Genomic DNA, 27,082 nt, shown 5'->3' with positions numbered 1-27,082 from the left:
TAAACTATGTGTATTGAAGCTTCGAACCATGCACTATTTTTTCTATTATTATTATGTACTTGCATTGGTTTAAGACCCCAATTATGTCATATCTTTAATTCGGCCACTGCACACTGTGTTTCACAAAGGCTTCTTCTGCTCAGTGGAAACCTGCCATCAAGTATTGGATTTATAATTTGTGATTGACAGTTGGTTCATAGCTTTAATTCCGACCAAGATTTTTAACTCATTGATATTTTATTTCGCAACTAAAAATCAATCATGTGCTTATGTTGAGTTTTGACTGATGGGTTCCCTGAAAGTACTGACTTAAAATCTTAATATCTTAAGCTTATTCGTTTCTCTACTTCATAACTCATTTTTGCCTTCTAAATAAAAGCCACACAGGATTGTACAAAGCTCATACTGACCTTCTATTACTCCCATGGGGGGCTGCAGCCAAATTGTTATAGTAATCCTCTGAAATTGTTTGCAGAATCCCCAATTTCATAACTTTTACTCTGAAATATAAAGAAAGTTATTTATGAAAAAATGTTTTTTCAGCTATGTAGCTGAGGCAAACAATAAAGACAAACCAGCATTCCCAGTATTGAGGTAATTTAATGAGATACAATTATTTGCATGACTTGTGCACTTGTGAAGTGTTTTAAGAAGACAGTATTTACTTTTTTTAGAACATGACTGAATCATTAGTTGTTTTTTGTTTTGTCTTTATTAAATCTGACTACTATATTTTTGAAAGTTTAAAAATTAATCTTAAACTAGTTAGTACACTGTATTTTGTGTACAACAGAGAGAAAAGTCAATGTTTTGTATTGTCATTTATATTTATACTGTCTATTGTGATCTCATTAGCAAGCCAAATCATTGTCATGTGACTGACTAAAAACAAACAAAGAAGGCTTGTAAACCATTTACCCTCAAAGATAAACCCATTCTGTTGGATTTTGTAAATGTTCATTGATTCCGGGCCAAGATGTAGAAATAATTAGCTTTAACTACCATACAAGCCATTCCAAAAGTCTGCTGATGTGTATCTCATGTAAATAAATAACATGGTGCCCTCTGTATTTAAATTTTGGAGTAACTTTTAATAGGAAAGCATCGTAATGTACTGTAACAAGGTTTTATAGAATTGCTTTGTTAAGGGTAATATCTTTTTTATTATATTAAATTGTTGTAGATTTTTGCTGAAGGGCTTTTCTTCTCATTTTTTGGTAATTGTTCATGACAAATGCTGTACATGACCCCATCTTTCATATGGAGTAGATATTAGGATGCTGTTCATTGATGGTTCCAGAGAACATTAGTGAGACACTAGTGTTAATATTCAAATGCCTGTATAATCTAAATGGGCATTCATAGCGTAAGGCACTTCTTACTTATTAATAGTGCAGGTTAAAGTTCAATATTGTCCCTTTGTCATATTTTTATTCATATAAATACTTTAAATGACTGAGTATGTGTTGTCTGCTTTTATATTTGATCCAATTGTTTCCAAACGGATATGTTGATGGTTTTGTGGTCTGAAGTCTTAATTTTTCTGTTCCTTTTTTTGGCTTAGAGGATACCGGTTAGCAGTTGTCCCCAGTTTAAACATTGGAAATTGTTCAAAAGCTGAAAGGGGTCCAACATTTCAGTGTGAAAGTTTCGGAAAAACTCCAAGACCTTCAACGCTCTGCTGACGGATTACAAGTCCTTTATGAAGCATCTTCATAAAAAAATAACTTCTCTAGATCAAGAAATGAGTCAATTTATATAAATAGAAAAAAAACCCCGTTATGAATCACTTTCAAAAGGGAACTTTAACATATGTTTACTTTTAGTTCCATGATGCCATATGTCAGTTCTTAAGTCTTTCTTGATGGTCTGGTATTCTGCTTCATTAAACAATGACTTGAAGTGGGCAAGAGGCGAAGCATGAAAGCATTTTCTAATGCACACAAAATTATTATTTTAAAGGGCCAAAATCTCTGAGCAGATCCCTTAGAGTGTGTTCTGACCACAAGGATGATAATGGTAACTGGCACTCCCAACACTGCTGTTTCTGACAAGCTGCTCACAGATGCTACTAAAACCTACTTTAATCATATGTCCACTGACACTTTCCAGAGAGACCTTTTCAGAGGAAAACCAGATGAATTATGTATATTGAAACTGTACCATACATAAATGTTCGTATTTGGTCGGTATATTATGACTCTCAGGCTTGCTTCATACTCCCCAATTATACACCACTATTTGAAATAGGTTTCATGGAGGCCGTATTTACTCAAAATGCCTCAGGATGTGCCTTGGGCAGTGTACAAACAAGTGGATTTTTTAGTCTTCGTGCTTTTGTAATGACATCCAAGATATACATTTTTTTTCAGAGAAATCCTGGGGACATTCTGTATCTGTGTACTGCATAAATCTACAGAATGACCAACCAAATCCAAATCACAAGGTCATTAGCAAAAGCAGATGACCAAAGATAAAGCCCAGGATGAGAAAAATAAGAAAAAAAATATCCGTATATTACTTGCAGGGCTCATGAAAAGCAAAGATGCTTTAATATACATGTTAACAGTGTTAGTTTAACCCCAGGCATCTCAAAAAAGATGTTTGAGATAATCTTCTATGATAAGCCTAAAGGCTAGAGAAATGTACAGGCTATAGAAATGTAGATCGCTTTTCCCCATTGTATCATAAGACCTGTTTATCTACCTACAAGTGTGATAAAATCAATTGTGTTAGAACAATCTGAAGATTGCCTCTTTTCAGACTCTGAAGCATGCTAGAGGTAACAGCTTTTATAGATTTATTTCATTGAAAAGGCTTGAAAATTCAGTTAATCCTGGGGCTGAGTTAGTACTCTTTCTTCCGTAACATCTTGAAGTTGGGTGAGTGTTTTGTTTGTCCTTTGGAGAAGTACCTTTTATTGTTTGGTACCTCATTAGTTGGTGACATTTTTGACAGCTCTTGCCATACAGGTAGGGAGCAATGAATTCATTTTAAAAGCCGTAACAAAACACACAAAATAGTTCACCCAATTATTTTTGCATTCTTATCGTAGTTTTCTAGTAGCAGGCAGTTTTCCTCAGCTTGTATATACTCTAGTACATAATTCCTTGCAATTCCTTCAGTTGTTAAATTTTGAACTTAATCTCTTAAAATATAACTACCACCAATCCGTCCATTTTCTAAATGCTTCATCCAACACAGTCACAAGGAAGCTAGAGCCTATCCTGTCAGGCAACAGGCGCAAGGCTGGATAACGCACTGAATGGGACGCCAGTCCATTGCAGGGCACACACAGACACATACACACACTTACACCAGTACCAATTTTCCCACAAGCCAAATAATCTACCAGTATGTTTTCCTTAAGGGGAATTAATAGTTATTTAACTTAATCTGACATGTTCTTTTCAATATGAATATAAAGTATCGATAGGCAAGTCTAGGCAGACAATGGGACAGGAAGATCACATAGTACTGTGTCCATGGCCAGGGGGCTACAAGGTTGCATTAATTCAAAGTTAAAGAGCCTTTTTTTGCAATATTTACCTCATAGATGATTTAACACACCGTAAAGAGAAACTGAAAAGACGAGGAAGGGCACCATGCAAATTTATGTTATATCGTGCTCTGTGCCTCCAATGAACACTTTTGATCTCCATTTCTGCTTCCTTACACATGTGTAGAAACATCTACGCATGTTCGTTTGTGACACAGGCTGGCAGAGATTTCACACGTGGATCTACATGTAGGTAGCAAAAAAAATGTAACCTGTGGGAATGAAATGGGAAGCTACCACCAAGCCATAAGACCCAAATAATTGTTATTATATGTATCATTTCTATAATTAAGACTTATTGGTTTATAATAACCTGATTCAGGTTTGTCACCCATTTTATGGACGGACACTACATTAGCAGTTTATCAGTTAAAAAAGTTGTACCTCTGTCTTGAGTAACTGGTGGAAGACTTTTGCTACCAGTGTATGAATGAAATTACATTTCTGTATATGCATATAGTAATACCATGATGGCTTGGAGAATATCTTTGTCTTAAGTCCTTCTGGTATCCATAACACTTCTTTCTCTTCTATGCTAATATTGTTAATATTATTTAATGTATAAGTTTGTCATTGCTCAGCATGTTGTCCATTTATTTCTTGGTGAACACCTGAGTATTCTTTTAACACATCAGTCATTTCCTTTTTGCCTTCTGGAGGTTTTCCATTACTATCCCAGATAGGCATCATTTGAAACAATTTGTGGATCTTCTAATCAATTAGATACTAGAAAACAAATAAACCAGGTGAACTGAATGGGCTCTTCTCTTTTGATACTTGTTTTTTTATGTTGTTATAGTGATGTTTTACTATTCTATATATTTTGAGAGGCATTACAAATGTAACAAATAATTATTGAAACTGAAACAAATGGCACTTGTTGCAGTTACATTTTAGCATATGAAGCAATGCCAAATCAGCAGTGTTATATGGTAGTTGACATGAATGGATACCCGTGTTGACCTGCAAGTGCTTTAGGGGGTTGGGATTTAATAATAGAGAGGGCCATCTTATGAAACAGAAAGCCTTGAGTGAACCTTAACAGAAGGATGAAGCATTATTTTGGTTAAAAAAAAATTACATGTTGATGTTAGGGCTGATGTGTCTAACAAGGTATATAATTAATGTCATCATATTGCTGATTTCATACGTTAGTACTAATGCCCCTGTAAACTCTTACCTACTGCCATTACAGTGTGTCCTCAGCAAACCTTTCATAGGTTCTGTGTTTGGTGCATGATCTATCTTTGTTAAGTGAGTGATAGAATATGGATACTTTGGAAAACGTCATGCTTATACTGTAGGTGATGTCAGCAGGGTTAATGAGCACATTGCAGTTGTACAGCATTGTGACATTAAATCATTATGTTAACATTGTAGGGGTGCCTGAATTGGATACAGGCATCTCTGAATCATCTGATGAATTTTATCAAAATGTATGGTCTTCCATACCATCCTGTACCATTAACAACCATAGTTGCTAATGTGCAGAAGTGACCCTTGAGGTCATCCCACAGACATTCTGTTGTTTGGTCATTACACATGGTCACCAAATTTAGATACTTTCTATCAGCTGATTCTACTGTTAGAGTCTGTTGATAGTGGCTGGGTGAACCCACAATGCCCTTGTGACTTCATGTTGCAAGATTCCTGTCAGCAACTCTCTCAGAGTTGATTTTTTTCTTTCATTTCTTCTCTTTCATCAAGTGTGTCATTGTTGTGTTTTGGAACAGAGGGAGGTAAAGCTTGTGCTGAAAAGCAAAAAGAGAGAGTACAACACAACATTTTGGCGGTGGGTTCTTCTTCAGATATCTGGAGGTGAGATAAGGAAAACAGAGTTATGAGTGAAAAGGCTGAGAAAAACAAAAAGAGGGAATGGGGTAGGTAACAAGGGGGCTAAAGAAATGGTACCCTGGGAGATCTATTCCGGGAGTAATCTGTAAATGAATGGAGAGATTAAAAAGAGATCAGTCATTCACTGAGTGATGGGAAGCTTTGTGAACCCAGTCTAAGGATGGCTGTGACTTCAGATGGCTATTTAGTATAAGAGTCCGTTATTCACAGAGAAGTCAGCATAATTATGGTTAGGATAGATTCCACAGTATCCCATCTGTTCCACCATGAAAGGAAGGGGTTTTAGCATATTTTTTATATATATTTTCAGAAACATTTTTTAGCATCCGTATTTGTGGATGGAAGGAGCTGTAAAGGAGGTAATTTTGTGAATCTGTGGTCTGTATCCAGGAAAACAATAGTTAAAGAACATGCATTAACATTGAATTAGAGAGATGGATGGAAGATGGTGAAATGATTTGGAATTGCTGTAGTTAATTGCTAGAGCAAGTGGAAATGCCAAAACAGATATCAATCTAGTGCTTGTCGAGTTTAGGAACGAATGTAGGTGGAGAAGAATCGTTTTCTGTTCAGTCAATAAAAATATTAGCATAGGTCACTCCCATCTGAGTAGAATTAAAGAATTGCAAAAACTGAGGGCTTGTGTTTCGTCTTGTAATGTATCTTATAGTCATGGTTCTCATATATATAAGAGGAGGGTGCCCTTAACTTTCTATAGAGCTATGGAATAAACTAGTATTGTGCTGCTACTAAAGTATTCAGTTTTTTAGATACTTGAACTGTGAAGTGTTTGGATCAATAATCAGAGAGAGCCTCCGTTGTCACATGCTTTTTGAAATCTTTCTTAGACTATCATATATCACTCTTGTTTTTGTGTTAGAAACTTTGCATCTCAGTAACCTAAATACAGTAGATTGTTTAACAATATGCTTATTTTTTATATTTTACCCAACATGCTTAGTCTGCAAAACTGGACATCATTAATGCAATTAGTCTTAAAGAAGAGACCTTTTGTAGTTCTCCTCATTTTGTAGCAGATAAAAAAAAATGGGTTTACTAAAACCGAATTGGGTCTAATGTACTGTATACGACTTTGGCTGGACTTGAATCATGATGGGAAAGGACATATGTTTTGTTACAATTTAACCCTGGCACTTCCCCTGCTAAATAAACCATTCCTTTGCTGCACAGAGAAAACTTGGTTGTTGAGAAGACACCTCAGCTTCTGTTCGGTTTAAGTTATGCAGCTTTAGTGCGTGCATTCATGTTTTTAAAGTATGTATGCCTCATGTGCAATTTCAGTTCTGTGCCGGGGAGCTGATAATCAGCAAATGCTGTTTCACAGAATGAAATGCCATTGTGTTTTGGAGGAATACTTTTTTTCTTTTTGAGTTGCATGAGATTGTTAAAATGATAATTGATGCAGAGTCTGGTGTACTTAACCAGCTGCTTGATTTCTCTTGGCTGGCCTTATTGGATGTGTGTTCTGTCTGAATTCAATTAATGCATCTATGAGGGAGGACCATGCCAAGTTTCTCTTATTAGAAGGCAAGGCAGTGGTCTCATTTCCACAGTGTGGTGCTGACATGATTCATGCCACTGAGTGGTAAAAAAAGGATACAAAAGGCTAAGATAAGACATGAAACTTGAGAATGTCAACAACCCCATTTATTTCGGAAAACCTCTGTGTTGTACAGAATACCTACAGTATGTTTGAAAGAAACTGAAAGCTGCAATCAATACCATGTAACCTAGTTTGATAGTCAGAATGCATAAAATTAATCTATTGGAATGAAAAGGGAACATGTTGGTACTAATTGGCATTAGTCTTATAAATGGATGTTGTCTTTATTACTCTTGAAATTCTTGATTCATTTGCAAATGGGGATGTGCTGAAGAGGATATGACTGTCTTTTCAGAGATACCATATCATCTTTAACTAGAACAAGCAAGCCACCCACCTATTTGAGAATATAACAGTCCAAGTGAATATTGCTTTTCCCAATAGAGATTTTTGTTTCTTCAGTGTTATAGTGATCTATCGATCTAATGAAAATAACTAGGACCAGACAGATTTTATTTTTTCTATTTCATATCCACCTAGTTTTGAATGGCTGATTAATTATACACCTTCTGCATGGGGAAATGCAGACTCCTCATTATTGTTGTAATTCCTTTGACATATCTACTTAATAAACATTTATCATTTAAGTTACTGTGAGCTCCGGCATGCTTTAGGAACAGGTAGACACAACTAGAAATGTTTCTGTTCAACTAGCTCATTACCAGCGAGTTGGTACTGATTGCAGAAGTACTTTTCTCAGTGACATAACTGCACATTTAGCAGGTCTCCGGAATCATGGGTTTTGAGCCAAAAGCACAGAGATCTCTAGCAGATATGACCTCCATCCAACCCCAAGCTGCTAAGCCAATTGTGGACCACTGCTCTGGAATTCTGAATCCCAGCTGGCCAAGTGACACAACCCTGGCTTGAACTAGTGATTTCTAAAGCACAGGGTGCAACTTGTTAACTGTGCAATCACCAGTTTGCTCCTATCAGGAGAGGATTAAGAGGATTAGTAAGTAAAAAAGCCAATACAACCATTCTGTTTCAGAAAGCCACTTATTCCTGGTAAGGGTTTCAGCAACTCACTCTATCCTGGAGATACACCCCACAAGGTAGGACTAGGAATGTATGTGTATGCCTAGTCCCTTGCTGGGCGTACATATAGCACACAGACAATTTAGAGACACTGATTAACCTAGTCCGCAAGGCTTTGCAAGGTGGGAAGAAACTGGAAAACCTGTAGGAAACTTATATAGTTACAGGAAGAACATGCAAAATCGTCTCGGCACAAAATTGAAACTGGAGCCCCAAAAGCAGTTGAGGCAGCATTACAAACAGCCACAGCATGAAGCCACAGAGGCACTACATTTCTTTTAAATTACTATTTTCCCTTCTCTTAATGCATTTTAAAATTGATTAATAGTGTTCCCTTGCAAGGTCTAAATGTCAGCAGCAGCGCTTTATTTGTTACCCACATCTGACCAGTTGTAAAGTATATTTTCATGAACATTAATGCCATTTCTTTTCCTTAACATACCTTTACTGTTTGACAATAGCTTTCTTTTTACTTAGTTCATGAAAAATGTATACTCAAGCAATATATTTTATGTTGAATGTAGAGAGTGTGAAGATTCAGTTAAAAATCCTACATAATGGGATACATAATTAGCTCCCAAGGCCTTGCTGGTGTCTGTTTGTTCCCTGGGGCTTTCAGCTATGTTTGCATGCATGTTTTATCTTTCTTCTTACACGTCAAATGTGCTTTTCTCTTCTACCTTTTTTTTAAAGTATCTTGCGCATTGTTAAAAAAAGATCCAGGACACATGATGCAGAAATTAGGAAGATTATTCGAGGTATCCTAATATGAAACCAACTAAAATTTAAAACATATGGTATATACAGTAGTGCCTACCACATATAGAATAGATAACACAACAGACATGTGCAATTCAAACCAAATACATTGAGCTAATAATAGTGCCATGCATTTTTTATGTGCCTTGGTTTATAATATGTGTATGCATATGGGGAAGCTTAATTTAATTTCGGTGAACTTTGTTGATGATAGCCTAATATTTTCTTAACTTATGCCTAAGCTGCTGAAATATCTTTTACGTTATCTTCACCCGTATGTCTGCAACACTTTCAAGAACTGTCTATGGTTTATAAAACTCCATTCAATTTAAAAGCTGACCTGAAGAAGAAAAAAGAATATCAGAAGAAAAACAGAGAAATATTGATTGCGATAAGGCAGGCTCTTGATTTGTCTAAACAAAGTATGGAATATTTGTCTTCTGTGCATTTGCCTTGGACTGTCACCTATTACGTTTATGTAAACACAGTACAGTTAAATTAATCATATAGTGCATGATTATATGGAGTAATAATAATTCTTTACAGTTGTATAGTGCTTTTCTAGTCACTCCACATCACCACTGATGTGCGGCATCCACCTGGATGATGCAATGGCAGCCATAGTGCACCATAACGCTCACCACACATTAGCAATCAGTGGGGAAGAGAACAGAGTGATGAAGCCAATTCATAGAGGGGGATTATTAGGAGGCCATGAATGGTAAAGGCCAATGGGAAATTTGGCTCGGACGCCAGGATAACACCCCTACTCTTTTCGAGAATTGGGATTGGGATTTTTAATGACCACAGGGAGTCAGGACCTCGGTTTTACGTCTCATGTGAAGGATGGCACTTTTCTACAGTATAGTGTTCTTGTCACTATACTGGGGCATTAGGACCCACACAGACCACAGGATGAGCATCTCCTTACAGGCCTGTCTAACATCTCTTCCAGCAACAGCCTTAGTTATTCCCAGGAGGTCTCCCATCTAGGTAGTGATCAGGCTGCTAACAGTTACTAAAATGCACAGGAATGAATAATGTAGTAGACATATCCTTCCTTGAATAAAAACAATAGCACTCTAAGAGAAGCTAGCACTTTCAGTCGTACTGTCTGCATATTATTAATTATTTGATCAACATATACTCTTTGTCCGGGGTTGCTTACATTACATATGGAATTTACTTTAGGTAACAATTACTGCATAAACATAAGTTGAATTTTGTGTTTTTGTTTACTTACACAGCTGGGGTACCTAATCAGTGCTGTGCAAGGCAAATGGTTTAAATCAGTATACTGACATTGTGTATACTATTGTTAGAGAGTTGCTCTGTACAGGTGCAAGGTGGGATTATATTCTACATGGGCTGCCAGTCCATTACACACACACACACACACATGCCTATGTGTGGCAATGTAGAATAACTATTTAGACACTGTGTCTTTGGATTCTGCCGACACAGGTTATAATAAATAAGAAATGCAAAAAAAGTTACTTTCAGTTCAAAGTCAGCATAATCAGGCCATTAAGGTCCGAAACTCAATTAAACTGATCAAGGTACCATTATGAATTTCTTTGAAGTTTTAATTCTTAAACAGCTAACTTTAGATATAAGAAAGCATTCCAACAGTCTCATAGGAAAGTATATAGTTATACATAATTTGATGTTAATATACATTTTAAATAACTGGAAAACAAGAATAGAAAAGCTATTATAATACATATAGTTTATTAAAGCATAGTGTTGAAACTTAGAGGGTGATGTCAAAATAGGCAGAAAATGAATTGTGACTGTAACATTGACATATGGCCAAAATGGTTGTAAAAGCAGCAGTAATGCAAAACAGGAACCTTAGAAGCCACAAATGTGGTGTCTGTGAAGAAAGGTGTTAACCTGGATGTCTGCACCCACTACAGAATTAGCACTTTCCCTTTGTTTAACTATGCAAATGACACTATGAAATACATTAAATATGTGTAATGAATAATAAAGGATTAGGAATATGCAGGGATCTGGAAGAAAAAGGAATCCCAAAGATAAAAGTGAAATCTTTGGGTTTCGTTATTTAATTGACACATCAACTTAAACAAAGTGATTAAGAACTCCATAAAAAGCATCTTCAAAGAGCTGATTCATCACAGAATGGCAGCTGTAATACAGTACATTGCTAAATGTTGTAAGAAGACAATACACTAGTCATGCTTGATTCACATCTTGCTCACCTGCCACAAGTCATAAGTGTGGTGCACTCAGAGCCACTGTGATTTTTTAATCTGAACAAGACAGTATTATTTTGGTATCATAAATTGAACAAGCCACGGATGAGACCTTGCTAAATTATATTATTCCCTCTTCCCAAGAAGTAAATTGTTGTGAGCCCCCTTCTCCCCTCAAAAGATATTTGTCTGTTTGTTTAAAAACAATAGCTCTCCTTATGCCCTTTCAAGAGATGGCAGCTCCAATATCCAGACAGCCTGGCACACCCAGCACAGTTGTAGATGTGCCGTGCCAGCTGTGATGTTGATGATGGCCCAGCTGTTAATAATAAAAATCATTTTCAGTTTTGCTATGTTTCACCAAAGAAGGTCTTGCCACCATTTCTTTACTTGTGTCATGGTCCTCCAATGACTCTCCACTACAAAGGACCATATGGCTTATGATGGCAGTGGATTGTTTTGTGCTGTAAGGATTCTCAGGAAACGAGTTTGATTTTCATGTTGACTTTGCCTCTCTTCTCCTGTTAATGTTATTTAGTTTCATTTTGTGCACTGTTGTGTTGCTGTGTTCTCTAGACTCACCTTATCACTGGGCTGTAGAAACAGCTGATAAGTAAGCAGATGCTCTTGGTGATCCTTATTGTCATATTTGCAGCTCCTAAACTGTGTATTAAACAATTTCCATTGTTATTTAGTTGTTATAGAGAACAGTGAAAAATAATGACCACAACACAGTTAAGTGGCTACATTTTGTGCAGTGTGCCTGGAATGACTCCTTTGGACTTTAAGTCCATATGCTTACAACTTAGTCTCCTATATCATACAATTATTCCTGCTCAAGGTGACTCATACATAGTATGCAGTATCAGAATAATGTGTCACTGACCATGATCTGATTCATAAAGATCTGTGGCTCAGTTAAATAACCGCATAGAGCCATATGGGGGAAAAAGCATTCAGCACTGGATTTTCCTTCTTTAGTTTATGTTCCAAGGAACATTTATTAAGGCTCATGCTTTCACTGAGAATGTTTATTTAAGAATTAGTAGTGTTGGATGAATTGGATTATTCTGTTATTGTTATTTTAAATTAAAATTATTTAGTTACTTCTCTGACCACAATAGAATATTCAGTTAATTATTACCACATCACTGTAAGTGACCTGTTTATTTATTTGCTTTGCTTTTCATGTAGAAAATTGCAGGGCTCAGTGCACCTGTGTGGGCTGGTAATCGTGTGAAAGGAGTGTCTACAAGATAATCTTCCTTGATGAGTGAGATCTGAGCTGCAAGTCTCCCAGTCTTCTGCATCTACAGTATCTGTATTTCGCTAGCTGTGGCATTCCAGTTTAGAACTGGAGAAACACGGAACACAGCACACTAATGTGGACTCAAGGTTCATCCTAAACATGAATACATTGCAATTAAGGTATACTGTAGCTTCTTCCACTCTTTAATATATATGTAAGACTGATAAGTTCTTACACAGTACACAGTAAAACAACTCTAAACATGATGGCCTGATTTTATTTTTGTCATTTTTTAAATAATTTCTAGTATTGTTGAGTATTGTAACTCACTGTTAGATCTTGTTTTCTGCTGTAGTGTTAGAATGTACAATCAACAAGCACTAATCAGCCATAGATTATTTTGTGATTTTCCTTCTTCATTGTTAGAACTCGTATATTTTTCTATAACATTCTTGCAGTGACACAAGGGCCATAAACCAAAAGAGCCTAAATTGCAGGAACTGCCAAATGGTTCTGTTGATACAAAGCTTAGTGTAATACTGTTGTGAAAATGGAGAACAAGTGGAAAAACTGAAACATAAATGCATTTCCCTCATTCTGTTTAGTCACACGTTTAATTGTTTGCATTTGTTTATTTGAAAGTTAAACCGTCCTTACCAAAACATCTGCCCAAGGTGGTAGTCAGTATATAAATTCAATGTATTTTTACTTTTTCTTTTTGAATGCTCTAAATTGCATTTCACTCTGCCTTTCCATTTAACCCAGTTTTGACTGGTTACATTTGGCATGTTTTGTAACCATAGTAACCTTAGCCAGTGTCAATGCAGGGCTACTAATAATAATCATAATTAATAATTTCTTACACTTATATAGCACTTTTCTGGACACTCCTCTCAAAGCGCTTTACAGGTAATGGGGACTCCCCTCCACCACCACCAATGTGCAGGGCTAAGGTGTCAGCAAATTTGCTGTTTAATTGTAAACATTTTCCGTGAACTGCAACCATTAAAAAAAATACAGAAATCTCCAACCACTGACGAATGTTTATTTTACAAGAAGCAGTTGCATGTAGTATCTGAAAAGATTGTAGAGATTTAAACATGTAAGTCTGTTATATGTGAGAAAACTAGATCAACATTTTTAGTTTTTTAATTAAACATAATATATATATATCTTTTGAATTTTCATGGAGTACATTGGTTATATATTTTCTTAATCTAATCTTTTGTTTTACGTTATCAGTTAATAGTTTGCCTGATGTTTAAATCAGTTACTTACTACCTCAAACAATATTTCACTTTTTATAAAATTTAATATAGTAACTTTTCAGTTACTGAGATTTATTTGGAATTAATGGGTGAACAAAGAAAAAACTTCACAACTAAGAAGATCATAACTTACTGTACGTGTTATATATCGTACATTGTTTTTTATGTTAAAAAGTAAATAAACATTTTGGTTCTTTCATTCGGTCAATAAAGAATATTTATTTAACTCTGGGAATGTATCTAGTTGATATTCTCTGATTCTAGAGCAGCAAAATCTTTGTTTCAGTGTGGTGACCACAATTGTTCACAATATCGTACAGATTTCGCATAAAAATCCCTTTATTTAATTATACACTTTTAACTATATTAACATTCTGTTTGCCTTTTCATTTGCTTCCCCACATCGTTTATTAGATGAAAATGATGTGTCCACAGTAGTGATGGAACTTTACAATAACGAGCCCTGGTGCAAATATCTTTATTTCCCCGGCTCACTCACACACACTCCCCTGGCATCACATACTAACAGAACTGTAAAAAATAAATAAATAGCCTGTTCATTTCTTTCCAATTTATCCTCTGAGCCTTACACTCTGAAGAGTCGCCTTTGATTCCTTTGTAGGGTCCTATGATATGATATTCTGCATTATTTTCATTTTGAAGACAAAATTGTCTTCTGTTGGTTGGATAAAAATGACCCTGCTCTAGTTCACTGCCCGTGGAGGTGCTGGAGATTGCTGGTGTGGTGAATTCCTCATCATTGTACTGTTGTGTCATTTGCTTCCCAGTCTCCACATGAGCACTGCTTGGTGGGTTTTCCAAGTGGCCAGTCAGAGTTAACAAAGGCTTCATGCCTTTGTTTAGTTGCAAGCCAGAACAATAATTCTGGCTTACTCACTTTGGCTACTACCTGAAACTGCTCCCTTTTAATTTTTCAAAATTAACTTGCTTTACTAGCTTAGGCAAAATAATCTAACTAGGCTCTGTGGTGATGTCCTAATTTTTAAAATCTTTTCAAAATCAATTTTTGCTCTAGGAAGAGCAAGCATTTTGTTATAAAACCTTATTTTGTCATTACCAATTTAATACACATTCAGTATATTTCTCAGGAAGGTTTGTTTTATTGCACATGGGAGTCTCATGATTGAAATAAGTTAAAGTAAGATTTAATTCAATTTTATATCTAAAAATTTAGCTCTGGTCTTAGCTGGACTGTTTCAAGAAAAAAAAACATTAAAGTGAATGATGTGAAGAATGAGACAAACATTCAATAGAAGTGATATAAATGCAAGGGAATCACAATTGGTAAAATACAATAACTATTTTTCTGTAACTTAACTATTTGTCATACCACGAGTTTAAATTCTGAATGCGTGACTAGTTTACTAACTGTACAAAAAACAGTTATATAAATTAAGAAGCTCAGGGGTTCTAATACAGCTCCTTGTGGTACTCCACTAATTACATAACTCCAATCTCAGTATTCCCTCCATTTATCTGTACTTTATATTTTCTTCATTAAACCCATTATTCAGGTCTAACTCCACAGACATTTAACTGCTGCCTGTAATTTGGGAATTATCTTTTATGAGGAATATTACCAAAATGTTTACTGTATGTAGATCTAAATCTAACATGTCGTGTGCTCTGTTTGCTGTTGTTTGTTGAAAGAACAAATTTAATGGATTTTTCTAAATCCATGTAGAGTATCCCTTAAAATCCTTTTTCCATACAAGTGATCTTATAATTTGTTAATTGGTCTGTATTTTCTTGATTCAGTTAGGCCACACTTTTTTATAGATAGTTGCTATATTAACGATTTTTTGGTCCTTGAATACCTTTCACCTGTTTAGACCTATTTTGTATTTTCAAGCAGAGCATCTTGAAACTGTTGCTATTCTTTTTCTACCTCTTTCATACCTATTGTATCCTATTTTGCTTCACTTAAGCTCTGTCTCATTCCTTTGTAAGCTGCTTTCCTGAAATTAGAAACCTTTGTTTATGGACTTTATACAATTTCAAAATAGCCTTAAAAGCATATCAAATTATGGTCAGTACAGAGTTCTGTAAGAGTGTTAGGAAAAAAATAAATCAGTGCAGGCATTCTCTCTGGTGTTTCAACTAGGTTGAAGGCGTTAGACTGAGAAAACATACATTGTCAGAGAAAATGTTGGATGGCTTATCATGATTACCGTTTCCCAAAAGAGCCTTTTTTATTTATTTGTATTATCATACAGACCACTTCAGTACACTTAGGGACAATTCAAAAATGTATTGTTTCGCAATGCACAGTTTATTACATTTCAACTCTTAGATGCCCGTTCCTTGTAAAGATCAATGCCAAATGTGCAATATGCAAACTAATTATTGATTTTTCTTCATTAGTGTGAACAAGTACAATGGCCTGACAGAACATCTGACATTATAGGGGTCGGTCCGTCTCTGGTGGCGATTACAACTGCGACACATCCTGGCACGTTTCCACTCGACATTCATCGATGTCTATGGAGATATGGAGCCACGGGAGTGTGTTTTCTTTCTTTTTACTTTAGCAGCTTCTTGTAGACCCAGCTGCACTTACAGTTACTGTCTTTTTTTCTATCTATTGTCAAGGAAAAGGCCAGGTCTGCAACTATTTTGCAGCCCTGGGAAATCATGTGACACACAATGTGGTGTGCCATTCCTATTAGTTTAGACAGGATGAGTCACCCCTATGGAAAACAGTATTTTCTAGTACTTTCATATGGTGTAAAATGCAATGTCCATTTTATGAAACAAATCCTAAAGTTGGCAGAATCAAAGCAGAGCACCCCTCTTTATTTCCCCTCATATAAGGAGACAAAAATACTTCCAATCCAAAATATTTGGTCACTCATTAGTATTGGTTCAGTAAAATCCTGTAACTGATTGATCACTTGTGCTCAGAATACTTCTTGGAAAAAATACAGCTTATTATCACAGTCCTGCATTTGTTAGGAAATACAGAGCTTTATGATACTTGGAAACCTACATTAGCATTTAGTGCCCGAATACCAAATAAATTAGCAAATCACATGCAAAATGTACTTCTTTGCCTTGTGCAGGAATGTCTAAATCTTTTCTAAAATACTGGTAAGGGTTCATTTTTATATATCTGTTCAGACTTCTCTCGGAAGTGACCATTTGAAAATGTCTGTCATAACATCAGTGATATAATAACCTGCTGTGGACTGGCTTCTCTACTGTGTTCCAAAAATTATGCTGAGAATGTTATTGTCACAGATGTTAAAACACTCCGGTTTATAGGCCGAGGACACTGGGCAGGATATATTTTATCGATTCCTATTGTTCATCGTAGCTTATGTGTACCAGAGGAAAAGGGCGAGTGACAGTATTTATGGGGATTTCTTGGACTTGTGCAAGTTATTTCCATCAGCATGTCCCGGGACAGGAAGTTCAAGGATAATGCATCCTGCAGGTGTTTTTCACTGAGCTGCTTCCAAGAATGATGTGGTTTATATGGCATGTTCTGCCTCAGTTCTCTGCAGATTCAGATTTCACTGTGGTTTTGCAAATATGCCTATAGAGGAGGGCTACACAATTAAGGTACCTCATGATCAAAGCCACATTTCCTGTTCCATAAGTAATGCAAACTAGTTGTCTATTTGACAGCTTATTAAACTTTTAAATGTAAGGGCCTTGCCTATTTCAGCTTATTCTGTGTCAGAGGCACAACAAATATGCACCAGCTGCTAAATGTGAGGCATTCAGTAAAGCAGTCATCAAAGGATTGGTTGCTGATTATACAAGATGTTGAAACGCCCTGTTCAAGTGTGAGTGCCCCCTTGCGTTGCAACATTGGAACCAAGAGCAGGGTAAATATTATACGTGTACTATATATATATAACAGCAACACTACTACTTTGTATCCTAATCTTGTCAGGTTTCAGAAGCTATGAAAGGTAGGGCCTGGTTTCTACTGAAAAGACTTCAAAGGAAAGTTTTCTGCTAGAAGGGACATTGGTCCACCAATGGTCCATCATTGGTGGACCAATAGGTGGCCCTGGACCAGTATTTCCAAAGATTTCTTCTGTATACTATGCTGTAGGAGGTGCAGCTAAAACCAAAGTCCAGATTGGTGATTAGGTGCAATGACACTGTTTGTGACTGTAAAGGTGGTGAGCTCAGTGTTCTAATTAGATTTTACTCCAGGTCTGCAGAGTCTGGTCTCTCTAAATTCACCCGTTTATTCAACCGGTGAATGGCTTTCTCACTTCTACACCTGATCTACTGTGTCGTGGGGGCAGGAAAGCTGCTGTTTATCACCTATAGTAAGTGGGTGCAGCACTGCAGTAGTGAATGAAGAAGGTCCTCTTCAAATTATGAAGTGCTTCGGGATCTTCTGGGATCAAAAAGTGTCATACAAATGTAATTTCTAATTAGAAACTACAGTAAAATTTTCATTATAATCTTATTTTCCTTTTAGCTTTGAAAGTTTCAGTCATTAATTCTCTGAATATCGTATTCATTGGTGAATCGGCTGTGGGGAAATTCTTAAAAATTTGAAGTCAAATATTGTTCTACAATCCCATTACAATGTAAATATAGGGTCCAAGCAAACAGTACTGCATTAATTGAATTTAAATAGCTAGACTTAGCAATAGTGTAATGTGTGTTGTTTTGCCATTGAGAATTAAAGCAGATCACATGGGAATCTAACTTTCCTGTAATAGTATTACATACTTTTTGGCCATGCCCATGTTTAACATATTTAACACATCCTGGGCTGCTCAGTATACTGATGGTTGTGCTCATGAGACACTCCAGTTTGCTCAGTATGGAAAACAAAATAGAGGGAACATTCCTTGTGACTCATCACACTCTCTCAACTCTTTTATTCTGCTCATATTATTTTTAGAGCAGGCACTGGAGTATTCAACCCAGTTTCCTTCATGTTGCCAAGCTTTCTCCTTAACTCTTCATTAATCCAAACACCAGATACTGGTATATTCAATTCCACTTGGTCACCCAGTTTTTTCAATATTCACCAATAACATTATGTCTACTATAAATGGGTTTGCCGTTTCCTTACTCTCTTTCTCATATTCTCACTCTCTTCCTTTCTTAATCCCATGCTGGTCAATCTGCAGCTTTAAGACATAGGGAGTACTTGGGACTCCCTATGTACTTCATCCACTTCCCAGTTGTGATGAGAATATACTCACCGGGGTTGCCAAGTGATGCCCTGAATTAGTAGGGCAACCCTTTTCCTTAGCCATAAACTTAATTCTTCTAGGGCCTGGAAAATAAACTACCACATAGCCCGGCTGTACAGAACCTGTGACACCCCTCTGTTCAGGCCTGTATTTTCCACAAGCTACTTCGTAGCATGTAAGCCAGCCCAGCCTGTCACCACTAAAAATGACCAACACTGGAACTCGCACTCTCTGTTCTTCTAGGCAGGAGCCTGGACAAAGACCCCACAGGTCTTACAAGCCTCTTAATTAGCCCAGAGGAGTGTAGATCTTATCCTGACAGCTCGTTTTCCTCACCTGGAATCCAACTCCCTCTGAGTGCCAAAGATTTGACCAGCTATGTCATGTTCTGCAGCCTTTCTCAGTTAATTGGTGGCCATGTTGGCTCAAGGCCACACCATTGGGCCTAGATTTCAGCCATGATGGTGGCTTTCACACAGAGTCACCTCTCAATACATTGCCATAACCTTTTTGTAATTGTTGTATTCAATGAACATAATTATGATATTATTCAATTGGATTTTTTATTTGCATGATGTCCAAAATTAAAAATGTTTTTGTTGTCTTCCATTAAGGCACACCTATTAACATGAAAGATTAAGTTTAACATTAAAAGAAAAGTGCTTTTTAACACAAGTATCAGGTACACCGCAGGGAAAATAATTTCAAAATATACAGTAGGTTAAAATGTAAAATTACAATAAAATTATAGATGCATATTATATATAAAAATTGCATTAGCATTTATTCAGTCTCAATGAATTACCTCTGTAATCTACATCAACATTTGATTAAATGTTTTTACTACTACTAAAAACCCCTTTCACATATTCTGGACCTGTCACTTGCTCATTAAAAATATACCATGCAGCATTTAAGACATTTTGATGTTTTTGCAGGAAAAGAAGAGCAAAAGATCACTCCTCAGTTTAAAGCGAGTGGTGACAGTTATGATAGAAGACACTAGAGGTGTATATGCCAAGGGGGACCTGTGAATCCTTGATAAGGGCAGATCTGTGAACCCTAAAAATGTCACTGGAGTGGAACAGAATGAAGAGATTAAATGCAGATAAAACAAAGCTCCGCTTCAGGCGGCCACTCATCCAAGCCCCTATTCTCATCATTGTCTCGGCTGGTGGAATCTTTTTAGTCATGGCTGTGTGGAGATGGAGGCTCAGCACTATACCATTTTTGACTTGTCTGGGCTTTGTATTTTAAAACTTATTTAGATTGCTGGAATAATTCCCTGCTTATGCTCGTTTGATTTTTAAAACAAAATTCTTTATTCACGCCTTTTACATTGCGAAAATACTAAATATATCACTGGAGATCAATTGTAAATCAATGTAAAATGATATACAAAGCACAAAGTAAATGCAAAAAGGCACAAACAAGAATAAATAATAAGTCAAAAAAGGAAATCAGATCCAACATACTTTCCACATGTCTAACTGTTCACTAGCACAGTTTACAGAATTAATGATACATCATTCAGCTGTATATGTTTTAGAGAATTAAATAAAGCCACTTTCATGTACTCTTTAGCTGTTCCATTATGTTATGTTGTGGAAACATTTACAAGTAATTAATATCTGTAATGAATTACTTTTGAAAAGAAACATTCATCAACACTATCCACATTTCACCCACTTGTCAATAGTAAGGAGCTTGACACGAAGGAGGAGTCCCAGTCACCTGCTACTGAAGTGCAGTAACATTGAGTGTCAACAGCCAACACAACATGGCAGATCAGGGAGAGAAGTGAGAAATTGCTTTAATTCTTTAGAGGGGAAATCTTTCTGCAACATTGTTTGGCTTTGAATTTCTCTGATTGCTTTATTTTTTATGTATATTTATTATTTGTACTTTCTTTATATTCAGCTAAGGTTAATCAACTAATGTAATACATTCATTAACATTTGTGGCAACTCAGTGGATTGTTTAAATTAGGGAATTCATCTGCACATTGATTATGATAAATTACATTCCTTTAACACAAAACACAAAAATCAGTTTAGCACACGTCGGGAACACAAGGACATTATTATTGCAATTTTTTTGCATTTTTGCAGCCAAAGTTTTTTTTACATGGAGATTAATAAACTGTTAAACCACTAAATCAACAAACATTCCTGGACAAAGCCTATTTTTCACAGTAGGCAAACTTGTGTGAATAATTAATACTTCAAAAATATTTTGTAAAAAAACTGAAAAGCGATACAAAAGGAGAGTGTTTAATCCATATAAATGTTGGTTTTTATTGTTCAAACCGAAATCCAAACTTAAAGATTTTTTTTATTTCTTCTTATACAGTAACACATTCTATATCTGCCACTCTAAAAAATATTTTTTAAACATGAAATAGTACATATCTAAAATAATTGCCACCTTATCTATATATATATATGCAAACAAATTTGACCTAACAGAAATAAAATAATAAATAAAGAAAATAAAGAAAAATAATAAAGTTATACTTTAAAGGTATTTTGTTCTGTGAAATGTGGGCTGAGGAAAAAGACATATGCTGAGCTCACCAGAAATACTCATTCATGGTCTAAAAGTACGAAGTGGAAAAACTCGGTAATAGCTGATTGCTAGTGATATCCTAAAACAGGATTTCTGAGAAATGAAAATGACTAGCAAGATGTTATTGAAATTGTGGTGATTTATTTATTTTAGTTTCAGCTGTGTTGGTTACATACAGTAGATCCTTTTAACATACAGTACTCTAGGAAAATGGAATTATTGTAATTTTGTCACCATGTCTGGAAATATTGTAATTTTGTTACCAGTGATACCGAGTATGTCCCTAAGGTTTTATCCTTACCATTTTAGTGACATACTCAGTATCATTGATTACATGGGATCAATTAGAGGTTAATAGTTTCAAATGCTGGTCCTTCTTTGGGTGTGGAGTAACCTGTTAATTGCATTTGCCTGAAAGATTTCAAAACCTGTCTGTATCTTCTTTGTCGTGACTTTGCCGTGCTTCTGGGAGTGTTTAATTTGATGCTATTTGACCATTGCATAAGACCCCCCCTTCAAAAGAAGCAAATGCACTCTTAACCTAATTTCTTCTTTAAAAAATAGCGTTTACTTTTGATTTAGCAAACGGTTAACTTTTTAAAAGTGTTTCATTTTATCATTATAATAAACAGTAAGAAAACCTAAGAAATTAAACACTACAAGATTTGAGATGTTTTGAATCAGTTCCTGCTTTCCATTTCATTGAAAATGTACAAACAGAATTACTGGAATTGCTTTTTCTATAGAACAGCCAGGCAATGTATGTCAAACTCAAAATAGAAAAGCCTGCATACCACTGATATCCCTCCTCTTATTGTATTTCATAGGAGTGTATTATTTCAGTCAAGCTCTATGTTGAACTGTGTCCCATTTTTTAGCTTTAGCTGCAGAATCTATAGGAAGGATTTTTTTTTTCTTCTTAACGGTATTACCTCAGTTCTCCTACAAGATGTAGTAACCTTGCCAAGAGTATTGATTATTACTGGCTGAAATGCTGACGTAAGCCATTTTGAAATGAATCTGGGTTACACACTGAAGCTTTTATACAGATTTTTATCTTTTAAAGAAGATCTCATATGAATCCTACTGCTGCACACTTGATGTAGTGACCCCAAAGTGTGATGTCAAAATGGTGAAAATTGCTCCTATGAAGCAAAAATGCCATTGAGATGAAGGTATTACCGTTATTTTTTTTGTCTTCTCGGGATTTGTAAAGATTCCAGACATGGAATTTGCCATGGTTTAAAGTAAAATAAAATAAAAGTATTTGTTAAAAAACTTCTGGCTTCTCCTGTGCCCACAGGAAGTGAAAAGTTAGATATACTGTAGGAATGGGGCACTAATTCAGCTGTTTGCATCTGCAGGCACTGTTACAATTGTAATTGTGATAGTAGGTGAAATAATGATGTTAACAGTGGTATACACAATAACTTGGCTTCTATCTGAGTCCTCAGATTTTGAGCCTGAGTCAATATGTTTCTAGTCTGTTGTAAGTTACCATGGTTTGAGTCAAAGACACATGATACCACAGTCAACATGGTCTGTGTCAGAAATCCCTGATATCAAGTCAAGACTCGATCTGAGATATTGGGGGGGGGGGGAATAATTTATGAACAAATACATTTCAAATGACAGTTTTGCTTGTTACATTTTTATAATTAATTAGGTGGCTGAGCAATGAAGTTTTACTTCTTTATGGTTAGGATTATTTTTGGCCAAGTTCCTTTAAATGTTTACAAAATCCATACCAATACACGAGATAAATTACCTTCGTTTATTTTAAACTTGCTTCACAAGCCATGCAGATCTCCTGTTTTGTGTTTGGCTACCATCAGCAGTCCCTGCTGCTTCTAGGGATACTTTCTTTTCTCAATGGATAATTATCAGAATGGAAAATGGAATACCAGATTGTCTTATAGACAATTTGCATTGTCATTTTCCGTGTTTCTAAAGTAAACTCTGTATAAATCATAAGGTATCCATGAGTAGGTCACAGTCTATGAGGATTCTTTTATAGATGCTATGTGTAATTATTGATTTGTAGTTCATTTATTAGACATTTTATGTGCAGATTAAAAGCCTTCAGCAAAATAATAATTAAATAAAAATAAGGTAATTAAAACACCATATTCAAGATGAGTATTTTGATCTCCCTGCACTGTATGGAGTGGTGACCCTGGGGCTTAGTTAGATCATTAGCAGAAAATAAGGAAACTGTACTGAGAATGAAAAGTAACTAGTCATTCAATTAATGTATATGTGAGTTTTTTAGAAAAAATAAAGCAAACAGAGTTGAGATGCGGATTAATTGTTTTTCGGCTTGATTTTCATTAATTGGTCATTCATCACTGATCGTCTCACACTCAAATGACTGTTGACTATGCACTAAATCACCTCATTACTGAGAGAATTGATTGATGATTAGGAGGTGAGATTCAGGAAAGAAAAACATGGAAAGGGAATCAATATGCCCCACTTATTAAATGAATAACTGCTTTGTGCCACTGGTATGTTGGAAGCTGGATTACATCGCCCCAGGTGAAAATCGCTATTAGTGGAGCCAAGCCCTCTTTAGCAGTGAATCAAGGTTTTGTTTAGACCACCCTGATGGATGCCATCAAAGGTAGTGCACACATGTAACACAAAATATGCAAATTTCTGTGGAGAACAGACCACTTGGTGGGGTTGTCCAAAAGAGCTGGGCAGGGTAGGTGTGTCTAGTCTCTATAAAAAGCAACTTGTAGTGTTCGGCCACCTGACTGTATGGTGCTTATCAACTTCCTACCTTCACTTCCTGCAGGCTAATACTGACATGACCCAGCTAAGCAGAACAAAGCATGTCCTGATGCTGCTTGTGTAACAGCATCTTCCTTGTGAGATGAGAACATTACAGTTAATACTGTTCATGACCTACTCGCTAGACGTGAGTCCCACTGAACATTTGTGGTGTTTGTTGTGCCAATATGTGGCAGCTAAGGCTCAGTGACCAGAGAACAGGCACTTGGCTGTGCAGGCTTTGTGAGAGGAAAGGTCTACAATTCTCTACGACAGCACCTGAAATCTGGTGCAAAGCATGTGTCACAGATCTACAGTACATCTTGTATTGATCCCACTGGTGGCCAAATAAGCTTCTAGCCTGGGACGTTCACAGTAGACCCTCTCCTCATGACACATATTAATCGGCATAATGGATTTACCTTTGCCTTTTCAATAAAGTGTTCAGGCACACCACAAAAAAAGATTCTATCATTTTCCTGATAATTTAGTGAATATGTTGCACTAATAACTGATAAATGTCTTTTGATATTCAATATACTGTAGAATCAATAAAAACTCAGTCATTATCAGAACTCTGTGACTTAGCTAAGAAACAGTTATAGTTGGCTTATGTATATTGAGATAGGTCTGGAATGCTAACGTTTGTTTTACCACGATAAGTATTAAGATAAGTATTAGATTACTGTTTGCACTTTGTAAGGTACATGGGTGATTTTCGGATTATTATTATTGCTGTAGTTTCTTTGTTGTTCTGTTGTTTTGTTTTTTATTGTCTTGTAAGTTTTATGAAATTGAATGAAGCTGGAAATTAGTTTTTTAGCATGTTACTTGTTTGTTTAGATGCACTTTCTGAATTCTTTTCCCTCACATTGCCAGGTTACATTTTCATTCTGCATTCACAAATAGTCTTATGTTTTCCCTTTAACATAATAGAATATGAACATTTAAGAAAACAATACCCTACATTCTTTCATTGTCTTTCTGTCAATCAGTTTTTCTTTGATATCAACAGGATACATTTGTATGTTTGAAATAGAAATGTTTTAATTCAAGAATACGTTTACCATATTGATGCTTGCAAACAATGTTGGGTTGACAGGGAAGTGTGAGACAAAAGCACATAATTATCCCTTTAGGAACATTTTCTGTGAGATATTTAAAAATTTTCAAATTTTTCAAATATCACTATTTAATCAAGTCAGTTGAACATGAATTTTTTTACATTCCAAAATTACATTTTCAAGGTTTACAACATTTAGTCTGTAAATATTGTTTTACGGAAACATATGTACAGTATATAAAAACAACAAAATAGATTGCAAACACTGTAATTAAGAACAGTTTGACTTTTCAAGTCCTTGTTTTGTTGACCTTTTTAACACCGCAGTATTTGGAAATAAACTAGCACTAGTAAATAAACTAGTCTTTGTTTTCTGAAGTCAGTGGTTGAATATCAGCATCCTGCTTTGTCGTTCTGTCACTGCAGTGGAAATATGCAAGGTAGGGGACACGATGAAAAAACACGTTTCCATACAGCTGACTCTAGTTTCACTAGGGGCAAACCTGTGTTCGTTTGAATAATGTACATAGAGGGTGTGAGAATGTAATGCTGTTGCTGAGTTAGAAAAAAGAGACTGAATTGATACCCTCTCTGAAAGTTGATCAAGAATAATCTACTAATACAGTGCAGACTTGTTGTTTTTTTGTAGATGTTACTAGTGGTTCTTGACTTACCTTTCTCTTCTTTGTCACTTTTGTTTGTTGATGATGTTGCAAAATACATTATTTCCTTTTTTGGCATTATGCTTAAAAGTGACCTTCCTATAGGTTAATATAGCTAGCTGAGATCCAGGTTTTCACAATAGTGCCAAAAGTTGGGCAGATACGGTTTTGTAAACTGTGTTTATTAAAGTAGTCATTTTTAAACTAAGTTATTTTATATCTTTCAGTACCACTAAACCTTGTTGTTGTAACCAATTTTTAATCAGTCTTCTGATCTATCTAAAGATTGTTCAAAATGCCTGCAGAACACTACCAGCTAGAATGAAGGTTAGATCGTTCCTGCTTTTGTAACATACTGCTACAAAATATGCACATTTACATATACAGTAACTTACACACATAATCACCACACATCTTTAAAGATTATGTATTGTTTTCTTATTTCTTTCGATTTTAAGCATAATATAAGATCACTGTATCTTAATAAGATCAATTGTATATTAGCCATATACAATTTCTTGCATTAGGAATTAATCTTTTCGCATACCCCAGCTTGCTCTCCGAGAGACACAGACACACAGACAGGGAGAGAAACTTCGGGTCAGAGCGCAGGGTCAGCCATTGTACAATGCCCCTGGAGCAGTTGGGGTTAAGGGCCTTGCTCAGGGGCCCAACGGAGTAGGATTCCTCTGCCGGCCATGGGATTTGAACCGGCAACCTTCCAGCCACAGGAGCAGATCCTTAGCCACAGAGCCACCGCTCCACCCATAGAATTAACCCCTCTCTCTTGTTCCTTCATTTTATAATGTCCTTATTAAGTCCTACAAAGCAAAGATTTTTTAAAATGTGATTTGTTGCTGTATTTCAATGTTTTCATATCTGGTATGACCTCTCACAGCATTCAGCCATTATTGATATCGTTGGTACATGGATCATATAAACCTCTCAAAATTGTGGAGGTGTGTTCTGTCCCTGCTTTTCTGAGGCTGCAAGCTAGCGGCTTTGCTAATGGAGATATCTTTTGCTGATGGCATTGATATTGTGCTCCTAGCCTTCCTGGATATCAGAGGTGTTCTTGTGTTATATTAGGTATCAACTCATATGACTATACGTATATCAAATGTTTGCTTGATCAATACAACATGAATTGTAATATTTTTGCCATTATTTATAAATATTCCAGATTTTTTATCTTGCTGCTATACAGTTAGAATTTTCAGATGTAAGGATTATTTTGTAATAATTTACA

The 27,082-nt window shown here is 35.9% G+C and overlaps 1 protein-coding gene across 1 annotated transcript in view; it reads left to right on the top strand.

Annotated features, from left to right (window-relative positions):
* commd10 (COMM domain containing 10) overlaps positions 1-27,082 on the top strand; it is an 81,383-nt gene that overhangs the window by 37,297 nt on the left and 17,004 nt on the right. The gene's annotated exons all lie outside the window — the stretch shown is intronic.

This window comes from Lepisosteus platostomus, chromosome 4 (genome assembly GCF_059453375.1).
Source record: "Lepisosteus platostomus isolate fLepPlt1 chromosome 4, fLepPlt1.hap1, whole genome shotgun sequence".
In the NCBI taxonomy this organism is placed as follows: domain Eukaryota; kingdom Metazoa; phylum Chordata; class Actinopteri; order Semionotiformes; family Lepisosteidae; genus Lepisosteus; species Lepisosteus platostomus.
The sequence above is the reverse complement of the archived record's forward strand: the minus strand, read 5'-3'. Positions and strand labels throughout refer to the sequence as shown.